Raw genomic sequence first — 20,925 nt, forward strand, 5'->3', positions numbered from 1 at the left:
TTCAGACAGCCCTGCTGTAAAGACGCTGCTGACAACCACAGTTTCAGATCAAATTGCTCTTGGCACTAACAACTTTATCTGGATGTTTTGCCCTTCGGATATACTCCAAACCAAAAATGCTTCTGTTACTGTCACCATCTGTCAGCTCCTCAGCGCAGAGATTTATTCCAGAGACAGACAGTCGAACCCAACAAGGCCAGACCCTAAAATCCCCCTCAGATGGAGATAGTGGAGGATTGGAGTATGACAGTTTAATCTGCAGCACTAAAGATGTTTCCGGAGCTTTGAATTAACGTCTTCAATCTAAGCTCTCACTCTTCTATGGTTACTCTCTTTACCTTTTCCATCCCTCTAAGGCGTCTTTCATCTACACTTATCAATACACTTCCTCATTGATATTAAACTGTAAGTTGTTATTTATTTTTGAGCTCATGCACCAGTACAAAAAAAGAAATCACACTTTTAAGATACATGGTGAAACAATCCATCAAATTACTTGAGGCTATGTTTTCTTTTTGTTAATTTATTTTGGTATTACGTCATTTCCTGTTTTATTTTGTACTCACCCTGGTCTCTTTCATTCACATCCTGCTTCCTGTGTGTTCCCTCCTTGAGCTCCCCAGCCCTAATTAATCTTTTCTGTTTGTTACCCCCTGATTGTCTGATTGTAACCTCCAGTGTTGGAAAATGAAGTCAATACAGAAAAGCAAAACCCTGCAGTTCCTCAAGTGTCCACTAGAGGCAGGCTCCAACAGCCACAAATCCCCTTCCGAGTCCATTTTAAGATTCCTATTTTTCAAATCAGAATAAGCATGTTAGCCTGGAGGTTTAATACCCGCCTTAACTCCAACTATTTCTCTGTTACTATTTTCAGTCAGGTAGCGTGAGCATCTCAAAGATGGCGATCGCCATGATTGGGCTTTCTAAAGCCTCTTCAGAAACCAATGGTGACATCACTGAAACAAAGCCCATGTTTTATATAGTTTATTATATAAACCTGGCAGCATACTGTGAATAAAATTGAACTGTAAAATCAAAGTTCAGGAGCTGAACCGCGACACAATGATCCTATAAGTCTCTAATTCACCCTGAGGGCTGAATAATACGAGGACTGGTCCTGTAAATAAAACAGTGGTTAAGTGCTCTTGGCCGTGTCTTGGGATTTCTGGTCCGGTGAGGCTGTCCTGCCGTCAGCTACGTCTTCACTACATGAGGAACTGTTCCCATACTGTCCCCGTGCAAAACTGTCAGATCTAATTTGTATGTAAAGCTCTGAAAGACGAGCTGGGACAGTGGGTCTATGTGCTGGGAATTCTTTGATTGTATGTCATCACATGCATGATTCAAGCTCTATGCATTACTTTAAATGGACAGATATTATTTTTAAAGTGGACTATGTTAGAGATTAAAAATTAAACATTTCTCATCACAAATTAAAGCTTTGTGTTGAGATTGTTGATGCCCAATATTTTTGTTTTGTTTTTAAGGACCTTTTGCATCCTCTTAGTACCAGGATTTTTTTATTATTAGCTCCATTTCCTTGGTGTGTTGAATAGAGTATTAACAGTTCACTGAAAATTCCTTGCATTTAGTCTGCATTGTGTGAGCTTGGATAAACTTAAGGATACTTGTAAATAAACCATTATGTAACCGCTGGTTTGTGTTGCAGGTATTGAAGCTTCAGCGTTTAGCTAGCTCTGCATCAAACTTTAAAACATTCTGCGTTCAAACCTCTCATCTCATTTTTTTAAAAAAAAGGTTCTCCAATATCGATCCTAGTTTTACCAAGTTTCTGCTCAATTCAACCTTAAAATATTCTGCATGTTTCTCATACATGCAGAGGATTTTTAGTTCCTGGTTCTGGTTCTATCTGAACCAGTTTGCTTGCCTGCTTCCACAATGCAACACCTAAACCGAGCTTCCTGAAACTAAACAAGTCTGGCAAGACCACCACTAAATCCTGTCACACGGAGAATGAGTCTGCTCTGTGATTGATTGGCTACATCGACAGACACGTTGCCGCAGAAACAAATAAATGTTTGAAATAAATGTTTGAACTATAGCCGATGGAAAGGCAGATTTTTTGTGAAGAGTAAAGCTTGTTATGGATATCCGTCTATGAATCGTTGGCTTTTTATTGGCCATCAGTTGTACTTACACCTTTTCCAAATAATGGGCTAATTTTGATTGAATCCAGCAGCTTTTGTTCATTTCTGTGTCATCTTTGAACCCAGCTTTCCTTCGTGCAGTCGGCGTATCAAGGGAGGGGAGATTGTTTTTTTTCATGAGATGCCCTTGCAGCAGGTTGGCAAAGTTTTGACAGCGAAGAAACAGAAGACACAACAGAACTTTCTCTCCATCTCAGTCATCACCACAAACACAGTCTTCTTTTCTCATCCATTCCCTTCCCATCTGTTTGTTGCTGAAGCTGTTGGTTCATATGTCTTCCTGTCAGCCTCCACTTATCCAATAACAAAGAGCCTGAAGCTTCGCCCCATTAGTTACCATGCAAACGAGATCACTATTGATATCTCGTAACGAACTGCCACCATGTCAGTTCGATTTCCTGTTAACTCACTCCAGACAACGAAAATCAACAACCAGCAATTAGTTTCAGGGCCGAGGGATCTGTCTGCAGGGCTGGAACATGGTGTAGATATTCATTAAGCTAAATGGGGCCTGTCTCGCTGCTGTTCATTGGTTCAGTGTGTTGTCACTTGTCTTATTGAACGTAATGGGCCTCAAGGGGTCGGTCTGATCATGTCTACAGTGGATACAGACCCAATGCAGAGTCTGTGCTTTTATCAACCAGGCTCTCGAGCAGACGCAGCTCCCCCAACCTTCAGCGAGGTGATCTGGCACTACTACCAACGGACATACCAATGGACAACAGGAACGCAAGGAACACAAAGAAGAAATCCTTCGTTCATCTAATCCCTTATGCTCTTTTGTAAAGCGTCTCTATAATACTCATATGGTTATGATTTGGCACTGTACAAATAATGATTGATTGAGATGAATGTGAAACATGCTCTCTCTTTCGCCTTGGACGTCATTTCTAAAGGCTAAGCCTGGAGACATGTACTTTCTTTATTAAAGTTGCCTTCGTGTACAGCACACAACCGGCATCGTCATGGAAATATTTGTTTATATTTTCTTCTGTTTTCTCTTGGTTGTGTGTTTTTTCCTCTCTTAACAATAGTTTGTCTTACTGGTATCTTTCCTTCTGTTTGTTGTCCGTTTTCATCTCACTGTGGATATTTTTAACTCCTCTTTGGAAGTTTTCCATACTTAGTGAGTTTCTTAATCCGCTGGTGTGTTTCTTCTGTCGTGGTCATTCCCCGTCTCTTTTGTTCCTTTTTATTCTCTTTGTTGTCTTTTCAGACGTTTAAAAAAAGTTTGTAGTTATTTGCAATCTCTCTGTAGTTGTTTGTAACCCTGATAGGGTCATTTTCCAGTTCTTCGTTGTTATTGATCATTTCTTTTGGGTCATTTTAAACTGTGTTCGGTCTTTTTTCCATCTCTTTGTGGTTGTATTTCCAGCCCTGCGTGGTCATATCAGAGTTCTTTGGAGTCATTTGTCATCTTTTTATTAAAGTGATTTCATCTCATGACATATCTTGGAATCTGTTTTTTTGGTTTAAAGCTCCAAACTTCTCTCTCTCTCTCTGACATGACTGCGAGGATTGTGTTTGATTGTGTCAGTAGGAATAGATGATTTGATTTGTGAGAGAAAAAGTGTAAGCCATCTGATTTTGTATCCACAGTATACTTATGTTAGTAAAGAAAGGGGCGGACAGGTGTTCTACATTTTTCTACTTCCTGCTCCTGTTTGTTCATGCACAGCGTATTAAGTATTATGAGAACATATAGTCTGATGTGTGTGGTGTTACTGTGTTGGAATCATACACTGACATGAGCAAATAAATCCAATATGAATGATCTCTTTGGAATCTGTTTTTGATTTAAAGCACCAAACTTAACCAAAGTCCAGATCCCATTCTTTCTTCCATGGTTGGCCAGTACAGGATTTCTGTGTAATGGTGCACGCTACGTGCCGTAGTGTTTGTTGTTGTTGTCTTCTCTCTCTTTTCTCCAGCTGTTGCTCCTTGTCTCACGGCAGCCACTGATGGCGCACACCTGTGCCCACTCTGCAATCAGTGGGCAGAGTATAAGAGAAGCAGGGAGCTGAAAGTCGAGGTTAGCGGACTATTAGCTGGCTGCTACCCTGTAGAGCTTGTGTGCCTCCTGTGGAAGGGGGGGGGGTGTTTTCCCAAAGGAGTTTGTGCTCATTGTTTAATTTCTTACTTCTTTTCCTGGATTTTATTTGATTATTACTCCCCTCATCCCCTCGCCATCTCGGGGAACGTAGCAGTGTAATAATCATAACAGGCCTTTACCTTAGAATATCACCGTCTCTCTACTGCGTGTCATGTTCTGTCTTATAATGTTGCAGCTCTATAAATGAGATGGTACAAGAGGGCCGCTCAGTCGAACAAAAGGAGGTTAAATGAAGACAAACTCGAGAGAAGGACGAACAAATATCACAGCATACTGTATTCATAAATAGGTTGTATTAAGTGAGAATTGTTTTTGCCCTTCAAAAAGACCTATAATGTCAAGACTACCAGGATGTTAACCTGCTGCCTTCATGCTGAAAATCTGTCTGACTCACATTCAGATGTATGGTTCATAGAAAAGCTCCACTTGGCATTTTGTGACCATCAAAAAAAAAAAAAAAAAGCTTTTTATATCCATTTTCTCTGCTTCTCATTTCTTATTTTCTGCTTTCACTCCTGCTGCTGCTCCTCGCTCACAGTATTAATAAGAATAGCCTCCTCCTGTCACAAATGAACTGGCCAAAGCAGAGAGAATAACAGAGGCGAGAGAGGCAACATTTCAGGCACAGGGAGCAGAAACACAGACTACAGTATCAGTGGAATTAATTGGAGTGCCATTATCTGGATGCTGGTTTTTGTGTTTTAATGCACTCAGCAGCGAAGGTGACTAATTTCTGCCTCCACTGCCACTCCCACACACAAACAAATCCCAAACCCAGACAGACCCAGACACACTCACACACACACACACACACACACACATTTCCACCATGTGGCTGGGGTCCATTGCATGTGGTGGGTCGATGCAGAATCATGGACGCCTGCCATGTCTGGGTGAAGACGTGCTAAATCAAGACAGTTTATTAACGGGACAAACTTTGGTAGTAGAGAGACAGTCTGAGGAAAAAAAGGAACTACAGAGAAACACATTCCAACAGCTTGGAAGATGTAAACATATCAGTAACTTCTGACTGTGACTTCTCCACATATCCTGCAGCTACAACATGGACAGATTTTAGAAAGCTCGACCGCTGAACTCAGACTTGAAAAATTCTCCATTCCCAACCAGACTCGGGGCACAGTTACAAAAACATTTAACGTACTTAACCGCTGAACTTGGATAGAAATGAATCAGTTAATTCTGTTTAGTTTATGTAGGTGGAAATGACTGGGAACCTGAGATGTCTAATAAATGTGCCCCTTCCAGGACATGATTTAATTGTATTAACGTATGCACATTCACTCTGTAGCCTTAGCGTTAGCCTCCTGGCTAACATTAGCTCCCTCTGCCTGGCTTTTGGAGTTGGCTGAAGTAAATTTGTTTATAAGTTCTTGTTGGGCTTAAATGTCCTATCCAACTCACTTTTCTCTTCTGTCTCTTACAGTAACTTTGTGCAGGTAAATTCACTGGGCTGGCTTATCGGGAATATTACAAAAAAAAAGGTTTATATCTCTTTAAGAAGAAGTGTTTATATTTTGAAACAGGTTAGATTTTATTGAAGCAATTAATGCTTCGTAAAAAGTTGTAAACTAACATGTCGCCATTGTTGCTTAAAACTCTGAGATTAGGATTAGTGCCATGTTTTTTGGTACGTGGTTGATACAGTAAAAGACTGATGCTCTGAGTGACTGCTTCCTGTCTCTTTGTAGTCGTTTTGTATTTTTTGTCGCATTGTGCAGTCTCTTGAATCTGATTTTGACCATTTGCACGTCTGAGTGGTTGTTTTGTGTGTGTCTGAGGGCTACTCTGCAACCTCGAGGTGGGCTCTGCCCCATCACTGTCTTTGTAACTAATATATTCCTCTAATCTCCTATTCGTCTCCTATTCTTCTGTTTTTCTTTCGCTCATCTTTCTCTTCTTCTCCTCTTTCTCCTCAAAGATTTGCTTCTCTTTATTTGTGTCCAAATGCAAAAAGTAGAAAAGGGAAACTGGAATATTGAAAGAATGAGGGCAGCGTATTTGTCATGGTAGAGCAAAAATAAAACACAATAGCACATCTAAATAAATCTTTTCACATCATGACTAAAACCTCTCAGTGGTTTGAAAAAAAGACGTTGAGACTAATTTGCCTGGGGCCATTATCCCAAATACATTATCCCTTGCATACACAAAGAAGAGAGCCCGTTGTTAAAGTGAAGAGTAAGGACAACAACAGCATGTAACTGGACCTAAGTGACTTTTGCTCTTAAGTTTACATGAAGTTCAGAGTTGGACATCTGAGTAACTAATTAGCAAGCTGTATGGTGACGCACTTTCCCCCAATGAACGTTTGTTTAGTGATTTGTTGAACACACTGTGAGGTGCAGGAGGAGATGTGTGTTCATGTTTAGAAAGAGAGCTTCTGTGTGTTGATGTTTTGCTCCAGTGTGTGACGGCTGCATGCACTGGCTCTGTTCTCCGTCTGCAACATGGAGAAAACAGCCTATCAGCTAGAGCGCCAAGACAAAGGAATTGCTGCGGTAATTAGATTCACTCGCGACAGCGCGAGATTATATGTGGTCTGACACTCTATGTAATCTTTAACAACACATAAACACGTATATGGCTATTTTTCTCAACCATGAAAACAGAGTGTTTTATTCTGAAAATAAACCGGATGTTTTAATGTATCGTTGTCTGACATCCCGTCCTGCTTGTTGTTTTGTGTGCTAAATTGATGCGTCACTCTTCGGCATCCAGCAAAAATAGAAGTGTTGCTGTATCTGCTCCGGAGAGCTCAGGACTGCGGGAGCTGAGACGCAGCCTCAGCGCTCTGTGCTTTGAATAAAGCGGGGGGGGGGGGGGGGGGGGGGGTTTGCGTTTTATGCTATAAAAGTTTAAGTCTAATGCTAATGCTAACTGCACAGGTTTAACCTGTAATTATGTTTACTCTCAGTCACATAGGGGCTGCTAAATCTTGTTTGAGGATCATTGTATACAGAGGGGAGGGGGGGACAGCGGGTGTGTATTGTAACTAATGTCTTGTGTCCTGCCTGTCTGTATACTGCTACTGGATGCCTTGAATTTCCCTCGGGATCAATAAAGTATCTATCTATCTATCTATCTATCTATCTATCTATCTATCTATCTAAGTGGACCGACCAAGAAACTCGAGGAATTGAGGGGTCAGCGTGACCGTCTTACTCTGTCGATGGAAAACAGCAAACAATACTGCTGTATGCAAAATGTACAAAAGTTGCCCTTGTGGTCACTGTACTATAAGCTCTCTCCTTCCTCTACATACACAGAAAAACTAAAGCACCCCTTCTTTTGGTAATCATCTTACTAACAATATCGACTTCAGGTATTCAATATCTTGGGCTTTTGAATGTTTAACCTGAAGTAGAAGGGAGCGCTCTGCTTGTTCTCTGGATATAACCTCCTGTTCAGGCAGAACGGGCCCATAGTTTGTGCTGTTAATGAAGCTGTAACACAACTGCTTTATTAATGTACGGAGAGTTCATCGAGCCGTAATGAACGGCTGCTGTACTGCAGTATCACAACAAGTAACAGCAGCCGTCTGTCTCAGTTCTTTACACAAGGATTCAGCAGTTCCATTTCCAACAATCATTACTTCAGCCATTAGCTGCTGCATTAGCTACCGGAGGCATTTCTAAATCAGCTACATATAGATTACAAACACAACACACACACAAATACATATCGCCGATTCCATTAGGGCCTCTACAAACTAATCAAAGAGGAAATACAAACCCTTGTGCTCTATCTCTGGAATTGAATATATGCAAAATAAAGAGCTTCTCCGGCTTTTAAAGCATCAATCACATAACAGTCCTGAATTAAGATATGGGATCCAGAGGAGAGGAGAGGATGGGTTTTTAACAGGTAAAGAGAGACAGCAAGGTCGGCAGATGAAGAAACACAAGGTTAGATCACTCACTGTTTCAATCAAGACGAGCTGGCTTCGTTTGTTGAGAGTGTTGCTGAGCAGCGCAGCGTGTTTGTATTGTTTTTAGGTCCGCAGCAAACCAACAATTAACCACATCAACCTTTTATACCAATTCCATGAAATCAAAAATGATTGTCTCGGTTTGATGCTATATTCACAACCTCGCACACTCACACACTATTGTTCAGCTCGGCTTAGCGAGGCGCTGCTCTTCTGGCAGATATTCCTGACACTTTGTTGCTGAGCAATGTTGGGAAACTCCCGCAAGGCATCAGCTTCTCCTTTTGTCTGTCTTCTCATCTCTGTCTCTTTCTCTCGCTCATGACATAAAAGTGGTACTTCTGCTTTCAGGCATCTCTCAGAAGCCTGTTAGGGTATCTGACTAGAGACAGCCGAGTCGAAAGCAGAGTAGGGGGAAAGAAGGAATCCGGATAAACGAACTTCAGAGACGGTCGGCAGGCAGCGTCGAGGAAAGACAGAAAAAGTGAGCGGCGAGGCCATACAGGAGAGTCTGCAGGATGGAAGGAGGCTAAAATAAGACAGAGGTGGGGGTGTTGGATCGTAAGAGAAAGACAGCCAGACAGAGGCGCCTTGTTGTCCAATCCTGACCTTGTGACCTCTTCTTCTTCACTCTCACAATCACACTTTCTCCCGTTTTCTGTTTGTTTTTGTTGCTGACTCATTTTGAAAGTTTTATTCAAAATGAGATTCCGCCATGGAAGATTATCTGTCCATCACTTTTTCTATATCTGACTCACGAGCGCTGAAGGGAGCTGGCAGTTATCGTACTAAAACATCTTTGTAAAGCGCTGTAGGAAATAAATATTGGCAGACGAGAGTCAGCTGTCAGCACATTGACATGAACTGATAAGTAGTTTGACTTTAGTCACACAAGTCTTTGGGGGAAATAATTGTTGGCTTCATTCACATCAGGATAATTTGATGGTTTCCAGTGAGACAAGTTCTTCAGAATAAAGACCATTGTGACCAACTCTTTTGATTGGCTCATAAACTTGGTCCTGACATGCTCATAGCTGCTCTCAGAGTATCTGTCAAATTTTATAATCGCTCCTTCACACATTGTTATTCAAAAACGACACCTGAATAAAGTTCCTCTTTAATTCTTTACACAAACCTTGCATCCGTGACGACATGTCATAAGTGTCAGTGTGTGGTCTTACATTGCTATCATGGCTTTGCTCAATAGGCTTGACACGCACTTCATAGATTGCTTACTCACAAATCTTCCAGTTCTATATTCCAAAAACCCAAAGACCACAAATCTAGTCAGTCGGCCTCAGTCTGTGCTCAGGTGAGGGACAAACAGCCTCGAAACTAAACTAAGGTCCTGGAAAACTTTGAATCAATGCATGAAAACTCTGGGTTAGAATTGACCAACAGTGTCAATGCAACAACATGCATCAACTCGATACTGATACAACTACTTTGAGTCTAAGTGGATATTTATCAGCTGATTTAAAAAGTTACAATCCAGTCAAACTGAACAGCTGCGCCGTTACAGAACCGGGGTTATAAATAGTCAAACCTGTGAGGCCCATTAAGAACCGTTGCATTATAAACTAATGTTCTCTACTGAGGCAAATAGCTCAGACGGCGAGGTGAAAAAAACCTCACAGACTCTAGCCTCAGGCTGAAAATGCTGCTGTCAGAAGGGCTGGAACACACACACACACACACACACACACACACATGCACTCAAATACGTTTACACCTTTGCTGCAGTTTGCACTTGCTGAAATCATCAATTCAAACAGATACTCTGAGTGGGCCTTCCATTAAAGGTTGGTTAATATTCTCCTCCACAGTGAGCGTGAAGCTGATTTACATGGGTGTACTAGATCTTTTGTGAAATTGCACTCTGTGGTGTGAGCGAGATGTTGTACATGTCCTACATTTATCTTGCATCTGCTCTACTTAACTACTCTCATAACACATGAGACAGAAACTTTTTCTTTGGAAAACTTCCTCGAACTGATTAATGTGATTAAATAACATTTTACTTAGCAGCCTTCTCCTCACCAGTTCTCTATTATCTGACTTTCTAGGGACACAAGATGCATAAACTCAAACACCTTGCAATTTTTTTTTAAGAGAGCTTATCTTATGACACTTTTCATTTAATTTCACCTAATGTCGAGATTTCAGTCTGACGTGCAACTTCAGCTGATCTCCATCCACCATTGTGTTCATCTTTGAGGCCATAAAATGGAGAAGCTATTTAACTTCTTTCATTTCACCTCCTGAGGCCCAGTAGAAACAAATCCACCAAATATAAAACGTTTTAACCTGCTTCGGCAAATCCCTACATTCCTACGTCAGGGCCATCTTCAGCTGTAGAGGGACGAACGGAGATGAAAACTTGAAATGTGGTTGTAATGGTACAAATCTGTTCAAAAGTAAAGATGTCAATGTCTCAAGTCAAATGTCTATATTTTAAATGCAGATTAAAACCTCGTGTTTGGCATATTGACTGATGGAAATAAGCTAAACTGAACATTTGTCTTTCTGCCTGAAACATGCTAGCACACTTCTTGTGCTAGCATGTTTCTGGCTACTAGCATATTTGCGATTTGGGTGCTCGTTCTAAGATGTCTAATTTAAACCATTTTTTAAAGACGCTCATTTCATTTGCATAACAATGACAATGTTGCTCCTGAATGAATGCACGATGGATCATGACATCGATATGTGCAAACGCCACCAGTGCACAGACACACGGTTTGCTCTGCAGTGCATTTACACTAGTGGAGCGTTGAACCTTCTTCATGTGATTTGCGTGTGAATATGTCTTTTTGTGTAATTTGTACAGGATGAGGTTGGTGTAAAAGCTGCACGATCCTTTATTGAATCTGATGCTTGGAGTACAGAGGAATATTTTAAACACCTGTTCTGGTTTGAAGTCTACAATACGACAGACTTTCTTATCGATTATGGGGCTTTTCTTTAAATCCAAGTACTGCACACTTTTAAGCTGCCTATATTATAGCGTTCTTAAACATAAGATCACATAAAATACACAATATTAATCAGAATATTATGAGAGAAAAAAGGACACCATAACACTTTTGCACAGCCCTGCAGCCTTAAGAAATGTTATCCAAAATTTTGATTCTTGGCCAAATAATCAATTAGTATTTCAGCTAAGCAGGGTTTCCTATGAGCAAAAGCCTTGACTAAGTCGTTCTTTGTTCACAGCACACACACACACACACACACACACACACAGAGATACACACTCGTTTCCCTGGTTGCTTTAATAAATCTCTGGAACATTTAAATTTCTGTTAAATTGTCCGTGGTGAAAAGTAAACCTTGAGGCAGAAACAGAGACAGGAACGAGGATGGATTTAAGCTCTGTGCTCTTTACTTCTTAAGAAGTAAAACCATCTAAGTGTGTGTGTGTGTGTGTGTGTGTGTGTGTGTGTGTGTGTGTGTGTGTGTGGGTGTGTGTGTGTGGGTGTGCGTGCGTGTGCATAAATGTTTCATAATCTCTGAGACTCATACACAGCTGCTTCCTCACAGAGCTCTGATTAATTATACAATATCTGACCTCTTAATGTTCACTTTGTTAAACTCTCACCAGCTCTCTGTTTGTTTCTCAGAATCTCTTTTCATCTCCTTCCTTTTATCTGAACTCTGATCCTGTGTTTTGGATAAAAGCGAGACGATTTGCTCAGCTGAAACCTCCTAATGTGCCTCGTCTCTGATCTTCTTCTTCTTTTTTTATAACACCTCTTTCTACATTTTGATAAGACACAATGTGACACATTTAATATGACATGTTGGACATAAATAACAGTTTATCATCCTGACTATCTGTTCAGGTTAGTGTCTCTCTCTTTTACTGCTAATGAGTTGTCCTCTGTGTCAAAATGATAAATGATAACCGTTCTGTGAGTCAGGATGGTGGAATGACTGTGTGATGAATGGATTCCTGAAGTGCTGTCCTGTACAGGTGACGTTTATATCCTGGCATATCCTGGTAAATATGTGGTATGGAAACAAATGCTAGATGCCTATGTATACAGGAATTCTCTTATCTGGTTTTGTTGGTTGGACATAAAAAATGCATTCAGACTGAAGACAGGGGTTTGTGTCCCAAGTGTTTACACTACGAAGCACTTCAAAAGAAGGGTTGGGCAAGGCCAAGATTTGTATTTTGTCTGACTGAACACTGAAGTTTGTTCCATGCAAACGATGATTAACAATAATTAATGACTTATTTCAAAGCAGTGAGCTCTTTGGTTTGACCTTGTTTTGCTTTTCTCTCATAGGTTCGTGTAAATTATAGGCAGGGCCACTCATTTGAACCTCTGGGGCCAATGTCACTATAGACGGTTTCTCTATGCTGTCCCATTTTGAACGCTGCTACAAATTTGTCCCAAGAACACGTCCTGCTTTAGCCTGTCAAGGAAGGATTCATTAGGCGCTTCCTTCATGACATACCGTAACATATCCCGAGATTCAGCGCACCAAGGCATAGCAGACATCAGACTCTCGAGGAACCAAGTAATTCAATTTAAATTGTAAGTACATGGATTCAACGACAGACGAGACATTATCTATTTTGTGTTCAGGTGCAGTTTCATAAATTGTTAGGCCAGCGGCGGGGAACCAAGAAATGAAAGGGTAAAGGAGGAACAGCTCATGCCAGATCAGTCTGGGCAGTCTACTCAGGCTCCAAAGGCTGGGCCTTTCAAAGGATGCTATCCTCGAATTGGAGTACATCTTATGTGTCTTGAATGGCTGAAACACTCGGTTGATGTAAGTGTTTTGCTTTCTATTTGACATTTCATAATATTTCTAGTATATTGGTGACCATGTCTTCCCTCCCACATACTTTAATGGAGGCGTCCCTCAGGGGTCAATGCTAGGACCAGTTTTATTATAAGTTATATCAATATACTGAGTTGATATAACACGTTATTAATTGACATTTTATTGGACGGATCATCCCTTGAGATGCACCATCTCATTTACACTTATGCTCATGATACACAACTGTATCGGCCAGTTCAGCCTTTCATGATCTCTTTGACTCAGCTGTTTTTGAAATCTGATTCATTTAAAGCTTCTGTGTTTTACACGTTTTGATATCAGGTTGTTAAAAAAGAAAAAAGGTGAACAAAGTTGCATAATATACTCGTTTCTTTTCCCTGAAATAAAACCTTCAGTTTTGAGTTGTTTCAAACTTTCCAGAAGGATACGGTTACCTTTAACCTGAATTTCCCTCGGGATCAATAAAGTATCTATCTATCTATCTATCAACGTCATAAAATAAAAATGATGATCCTGATCCTAGCAGAGAGTGCGGGTATTAGCAGGAGTAATACCAAATAAAAGTTGAATCTTTCTATTCACCTTCTTATACGTTTTGTTCGATTTTTTAAAATTTGTTTTCAAACAATTTCTGCACACTTCCCAAACATACACTTAAAATACATTTCTTTTTTGTATTTTTGTGTTGGTTAGAATTTTTATCAGCTTACTAAAATGACACCTCCATCAATAGATACAGTATGAAGCCTGTTATTGGTCCCAATTTGTATAGTAACTCAATAACATGGGTGACTGTGAGAGTGTATGCCGTCAGAATGATCCCTTACGCTTGGGTAATGTTACTCTTGTCCTTGAGTTATGAATGCAAATGACAGCTCGCTCCATTTTCCCCAACGCACAGCTGGAGAGGCATTTTAAACCATCACTCTTCACCTCCTTTCACCTCTTCTGTGGAGCACACACACACACACGACACAGCACTGACACAGCACTGACACTGTGGGAGTGTGAGGCAGTAATGACGAAGAACACACAGGCATTAAAAGTTTCCACCTCCACCCCTCACGATGCAGAAGGCCGTCATTTTCACACAGGACGGCCACAACCTTGACTTGATTTATCTACCTCTTCTTCATGGCTTCAGCCTCTAGTGTGTCCTTTTCCTTACTTGTTATGTGTGTGTGTGTGTTTGTGTGTGTGTGTGCCCAACTACCTCCCTCTTTTTGGTTGGGCACTTTTAGGAGCGTTTAAAAAGTAACCCTGCTGGTAGCCGATCTTTACTCTGACACCAAAAAAGCTTTACACACACCCTGATGGATGGTCCTGACCTCGCACTGGCATGGCTAGGGTTAATGTGTCTGTGTGTGTGTGTGTGTGTGTGTGTGTGTGTGTGTGTGTGTGTGTGTGTGTGTGTGTTCTCACATAAGCAACCTTTTGCAGCATGACAAGGCCATTGATCCTGACCTGTAATTGGACAGCGTTGTGACGGCCCGTGAGAAGACTTTGTATGTATTTGGAGATATTTGCACGTGTTGTTGCCTTCAAAAGGAAGGGTTCGCCGATCGTCACACTGCTTCTGAGCTAAATCCTTATTTGTATTCATACAGTTCGATACTTTCACAGGAGAGTAGCAATGTGGCAAAACGAGAAGTATTCAGACATTGTTTTTTTTTATCGTATCTCAACACACAAACGAAACAGTCTCTGTCTTTAGAGGAAATGTCACCAATTTCTACATCAAAGTCCTTTTCAGGTACAACATACCAAAGTTACATTTTGTGGCTTCCCTGGGAACTAAGAGACATATTAAAAAAACATAGCCTCCAGTAAAGTCTGCGAGTTAAAATACAAAAAAGCAAGTCGAAAGCAAGTCTTTGTCTGAAGTCAGCAAAAAGTACGTTTAGTAGACCTGAGTAGCTCAGAGGCAACATCAGCAGCTACTGGTTTTCAACACTTCAATCTCCATGTGGACTACTGGTGTTCAACTTTCAAATACATAAATGATACATCTTCTTTTGAATTGATCTTTGCTATTTTTTCCCTATTTGACTGCATAATAAGACCAAATGTGTTTAAAGGAAGGTAAATACAAAGTTGATCAAGATTTTCTCATTATAGTTTTCCAGAATGTACTCATGTCCCTCACGTCCTTAAGTTTAGTCTTTCAGAGTTCTCTCTTATGTAAAGAGCCGATCGAGAAAAGAGGAACATCGTCTCCTGCTTCTTGTAGTGATCCAGTGTTTTACAATTGCACAACTTTGGGACTTGAGACTGTTTGTGCAACACAAACCAGCTAAATGCAGTTTAGCATCTTCAGTGCTCAGTGTTTTTGTCACTCAGCTCCCAGTTGGAGAGAGTTCACATTTTTGTAACATTGCTGCGCTCATAAGTGTCTCTTCTTCTTCACAAACTGAGCAAAACAAAGAAGTGACTGCACAGAAAAATCTGGGAAACTGACCAAGGAGGGTGATGACTTTATATTGTGTGGCCAGTGGGCGACTGGTGCAATCTTCATGAAGCATCTTCATACATTTACTGCTTGTCATGATTAAGGATGGAAATCTCACCTAAAAAATTGCTCTGAAGTTTGGATAGTTGCACAATAGTAACAATACTTCGTAACAATAATTACATAACATGACTGCTCAGTAAGAAAGAAAAAAAAACAATCTTACAGTTATTAGATTTTGCAGCGTGGAAAAGTATGGTGACAAGGTAAAAACACAACTGTAGGCTGTTTGAGCTTTATCAGTGTTTGTGCATGTAAACATGATCCTGCTGCTGGGACTGACACTTTCCATGTTATGCCTTCATACTTCCCCGCAGCATTGCTTAACATCTAAGCTGCTTCTGTATCTGGAAAGCACAGGGTCAGATTGTGTACTAACAGCTCATGATGGCAGTGAAAAACACTGAGAGAATTTTAAGTGTTGCCTCCTCTGCATCCCATCTGAATCCCATTGACCTGTGTATGACTGAAGGCTCAGGACACTGGAAGAGAGTTTGGATGATGTGAACATATTTGGGCTTTTGGGAACCCATGATCTGAAGCTCTGTTGGCACCGATGCTACTCCATCTGGCTCATAAAGTTTTCAGATACAAATGGCATCACAGTGATGGACGCCAATCTGATCTAAGCTGCCTTAATCACATCAGACAAATGTAGATTTTCAGAACACAGGATCTGTGCAGATGCTGGTCACCATAAAGCCAAGAGGAGCGTGCTTTCAGCCGCTCTATACATGAAATCATTTTAAAAGGAAGAGTGTGCAACGTTTTGATCCATTACATGTTGCCCTTGAGTAGCAGCATTCAACCAAAACAAACGTCTGTTTGGGGACACGTCCGCTGTTCTGCAACCTCGCCAAACTGATCCAGAAAGACCGTCGTCTAAAGACGCTTCCTTGACATCCGTGAGTGGACTTTACTATTCTTGTCCTAACACGACTCGAACAACAACAACAACACAGCTGGAGGGACTTATTGTCATGACGTTTAAAGAGGATCAACTCGATTTCTGCTGCATTGATCTGTGAAACGTTGCACATTTCTTCCTTTAAGTACAGACTCAAAAGATGCAAATGGTGACGGAGTGTTTATATGTGAAGAAAGCAGCCCGATGAATGAATGCATGTTTGTGACTGTGCAGATGTGACAGGCGAGGGATGAACGCCCCTCTGAGCTGTCAGCACATCTGGGACACACACACACACACACACACACACACACACACACACACACACACACACACACAGTTTAAGAGAGAAGTGGGAGGTAATAAGAATGGAGATTAGACTTTCGATTAAAGTGCTTTCTTATTCTCGGGCCTTCACACAGCTTCGACACGCAGCATCTCAGCGGCCGTGAACAATCCGCCCGCAGCGTTTACAAACACAAACGACTTTGAACGCTCACTTCTGAGAGTGTCTGAGTTTCCAATCGGCAGCCGAAGCACTCAGAAGGGCGGGATGTGAAAAGGAAAATTATATTACAGTGTGTGTGCGCGTGTGTGTGTGTGTGTGTGTGTGTGTGTGTGTGTGTGTGTGTGTGTGTGCTTGTATTTGTCTGTGTGTTTGCTCATGCATATGCATATGGAACAAATGTAAAATAAACAAAACAACAAGGAAGCCGTCAGCAGATAGAAGATGGGGTCACAAGAGACGGTGGTGATGGCACGCACAAATACTTACACACAAGCTATAATGCACACACAACTACACACACAGCAGGGCACATCTATAAACAGAAGTCGGTGGAAAGACCGTCATCACATCACAAGCGAGAGCAGGGAGAATATTCACACGTTTCGATTTGGAAGTCTGACTTCCTCGAGCGCTGCCATGATTCTCTCGGACGTGTTCACAGAGAGAATATCGGATGTTTGTGGCCGATGGAAGTTATTTTGAACAGGGGGTGCTGTAAAAAAATGTTTTGTTCTTTTTTGGACTAAAAAAAAACCTATGAGCCTATTTAGAATACATTTATAATATACATATTTAAATATTTTTTAAAAAGATGAAGATTCACGTGAACACAGCCAGGGCCACACACGCACGTCATCAGTTCTCAGAGGAATATATGCACAATTAATTAAACTTCATAATAACACTTTAACATTGCAATAGGTTTGATCAACTTGCATCAACCTGAGTCACTGCACCTGTCACACACCACTCTATTAGCTCCACAATCCTTTTACGCACAGCGCAAAGAAATAATCTCAGATAATCGAAGCACGTTATTGAATAGCTCTCCACATTCATTACGCAAACATACGCACAAAATCACACTTTTCTCTCCATCTCCAACTTTTTACGCAAACCACAAGGAAACAATCCAAACCATTTATACGTTATTAAACAGTTCTCCAAATCCATTACGCACAGAACACACGATCAAAGTAACACTCTCAAGCCCCACCACCTTGCAAAATACTATAGTGTGACGTTAAACTGCATATATGAAAGTGCGCGGCGGCACCATGATCTTACTTTGAGCTGCAGACACGGTGCCCTGGTTACAGGTGTCCAAATATTAAGGTGCACTCTGGAGTCATGTAAATAAAGTCTCTAATGAGGGCACGGATGTCCAGAGAGTTCATGATGTCTGTATTGGCATACATCAATAACATTTCTTTTCTGGGTCATCATGGTGCTGCATGTCTTCAAAAGACGCAAGACTCGTAGACCGAGCATGGAGCGAGAGGGGAACATTTTCACTTTACTCGGCGTCTGCAACCACGAGCCGGCCTTACGTTGACCACGTAACTTCTGTCAACTTGTGTTGATTATGCCTACAAATAATTAAATCAAAATCAAGAAATACATGTAATAGCCTACGCGTGTCAAAATCTTTTCCCATTCATAAAGGAATGGAAAAATTTAATTTATAAATTGTGCAAAAATATTTTTAATATATATATATTTTTTAGATAGATAGATAGATAGATAGATAGATACTTTATTGATCCCGAGGGAAATTCAAGTTTTTTTTTAGTTTTTTTTTTAGATAGATTTTAAATACACTGGGGGGTGCTGCAGCACCCCCAATTCCTGCGGCCATGTTTTTGGCTTCTGCTTAACTTTTGTTTCTGGGCAGAGAAAGTAAAAAAAAAATGCATGGAAAAATAATCTGAAGGTAAGTCTCTTAAATTGATTCCTTCAAAGAACAAAAGAATGGCGTCCTCTTTGTGGTTAAAAGTTACTCTGTGACATTCTGAAAATGAATACAGCTATAATCAGGTAGAAGCTAGATGAATATATTGTGGAGTTAAGATCCCCTAAAAAGGGAGTGAAGGTAAATTTCCTCAGCGCTTCATTCAGCTTGTTAAGGTGGATCAAACTTGAGTCACATGTTTTTATCACAGGAACCTCGTGCTCGATGGCCTCGCCTCCTCAGGAACTCTGTGTCTGGAGGAAATTATATTGCTGTGCTTTTTTTTTTTTGTTGTTGCTGTCAACCAACTTTGAGCTGCACATCATTTTTTGAAATTGAGCTCAGAATTTTGTTTCAGGTGTTTATTAGCACTCGTCTTCTGCTGTCTTCGTCGTCACGGCGATGAAGGAGCTGTGTCTGAAGAGAGTTTTGTTTTTGTCTAAAACTTGCTCTGAAAATCACAGTTCTTTGGTTATATTGGGCAGCTGTGGCTCCATGGTAGGGTGTATTTCAGCTGCCTGAAATAACAATATATATATATATATATATATATATATATATATATATATATATATATATATATATATATATTTTTTTTTTTTTTTTTTTTATGTTCTCTGTCTCTCTAACACTCGGCGTCACCAAAAAACACAGCTCACTATCAAGCTCACACAAAAAGATTCCCTGGCAGCTGGAGGTTTGCAGGTATTTCCTGCCATCCATTCTCTCATTCATATCTTTTGACAGGAGGGGGAAGACAAATCAAACAGGCTGGTGCTGTCTGCCAGTTTGCTCAGAGGCAATCAGGAAAAAAAGCCTTGAAGTCGGGGGAATCCGCTTGTGGCTCTGCTCTCCCTGTGCAAAGCGTGTGCAGCCGTCAAACCAAAATTATAAACGTGCCAGAAAATTCATCCGACTGATCGGGAGCAGCAGATTAGGCTGGGATTTTGCACTTGGGGCGAAAAACGCGTGATCAGGCTGATCAATCAGTCGGGAAACTGACAATTTATGTCAGATCGGCCGATCGAAGTTTATGTCCTGCATCAAACTCCTCACAGGAGCTTAAAACCATATTTTGATGTGTTTAGAAGATGTTTGTGCACAGCCCAAAGTATGAGTTTAATGTGCAGGTTTGGTCTTTAGTCTGTACTTAAAATACAATTAGTAAAATCTAATATTATTATATTGACCACTTTCCAAAAAACAATGTGATCATGTAAGCTGGATAAATAAAAACAAAAGTTTCGGATGAATTTAAGTTTTAGAATTAACCAGAGAAAAAACCTGACAAGGTGTTAAACAACAGCGTGTGAGTGTGTGTGTGTGTGTGTGTGTGTGTGTGTGTGTGTGTGTGTGTGCCACAGTCAGCAGGAACAACATATGGCTCCATTAAAAATAACACAAGTCAATTACTAGAGCAGGTTAGATCTGCCAACACAGCAGCAAAGCCATCAACAGAAATACTTTACTTTTATGACACAACAGATTGAGCACAACAGAAACAGCGTGTACAATAAATCCTGATACAAAGAAATAAATGCTGTGCTGTTTTTCTTTCTTTTTTATTAAAGTACCACCAACCATCGTCCACACTGGAAATCATACAAAATCAACCGCTTGAATCCTTCTGTTGTCTCTGTGTTCGTCTGCTTGTGTCATAACGTGGCGCTTCTTTACATCTCTCTATGGGCTCTTTTTCATGGTTTAAGCACCTGATCCAGGACTTTACTGTTTTGGTTCACTGGCACAGCATCATTTACTGACACCATTTATGCAAGCAGCTGTTTTTAATGCAAAAGCTTTTAAAGTGCTGTAAACTTACTGGACTGATTTGTTGCTGGCGCATACAGTAGAGGAACGTTTTGCATCTAAAATTAAACAGAAATTTCTCTCAGAAGTCCGTAAACTTAACGGAGGTCAAAAGAAGGGACCTACATCTACCAGGTCGTTAGAAAATTCAAATGTTGTCTATGGTTTCTTAACTAAAGTCTGCGTGGAGAGGAGCTGACGGCGTCACCAAACCTTCAGTTTTGCTCAAGGGCGACAAAAGTCGTCAAAATCGTTCTTTAATAACAAAACACTCCTTTGGATTCACGCTGGGCTTGAGTGTCCTGTTTGTCGCTCGCTGCCGACAAGTGAAAGAGACAGAGGTTAGCCCACAAGTTCACGACTTCTTCAGTCCTGGAGAAGAGCAATAATTCCCCAAGCGACAACCTTCACTGTTGAAAAATAATATTGA

At 40.7% G+C, this 20,925-nt stretch overlaps 1 protein-coding gene across 1 annotated transcript in view; it reads right to left on the bottom strand.

Annotated features, from left to right (window-relative positions):
• LOC306836073 (exostosin-1) overlaps nucleotides 1-20,925 on the bottom strand; it is a 154,344-nt gene that overhangs the window by 117,859 nt on the left and 15,560 nt on the right. The window lies entirely within an intron of this gene.

This window comes from Symphodus melops, assembly GCF_947650265.1.
Source record: "Symphodus melops genome assembly, chromosome: 1".
NCBI classification, from domain to species: Eukaryota; Metazoa; Chordata; class Actinopteri; order Labriformes; family Labridae; genus Symphodus; species Symphodus melops.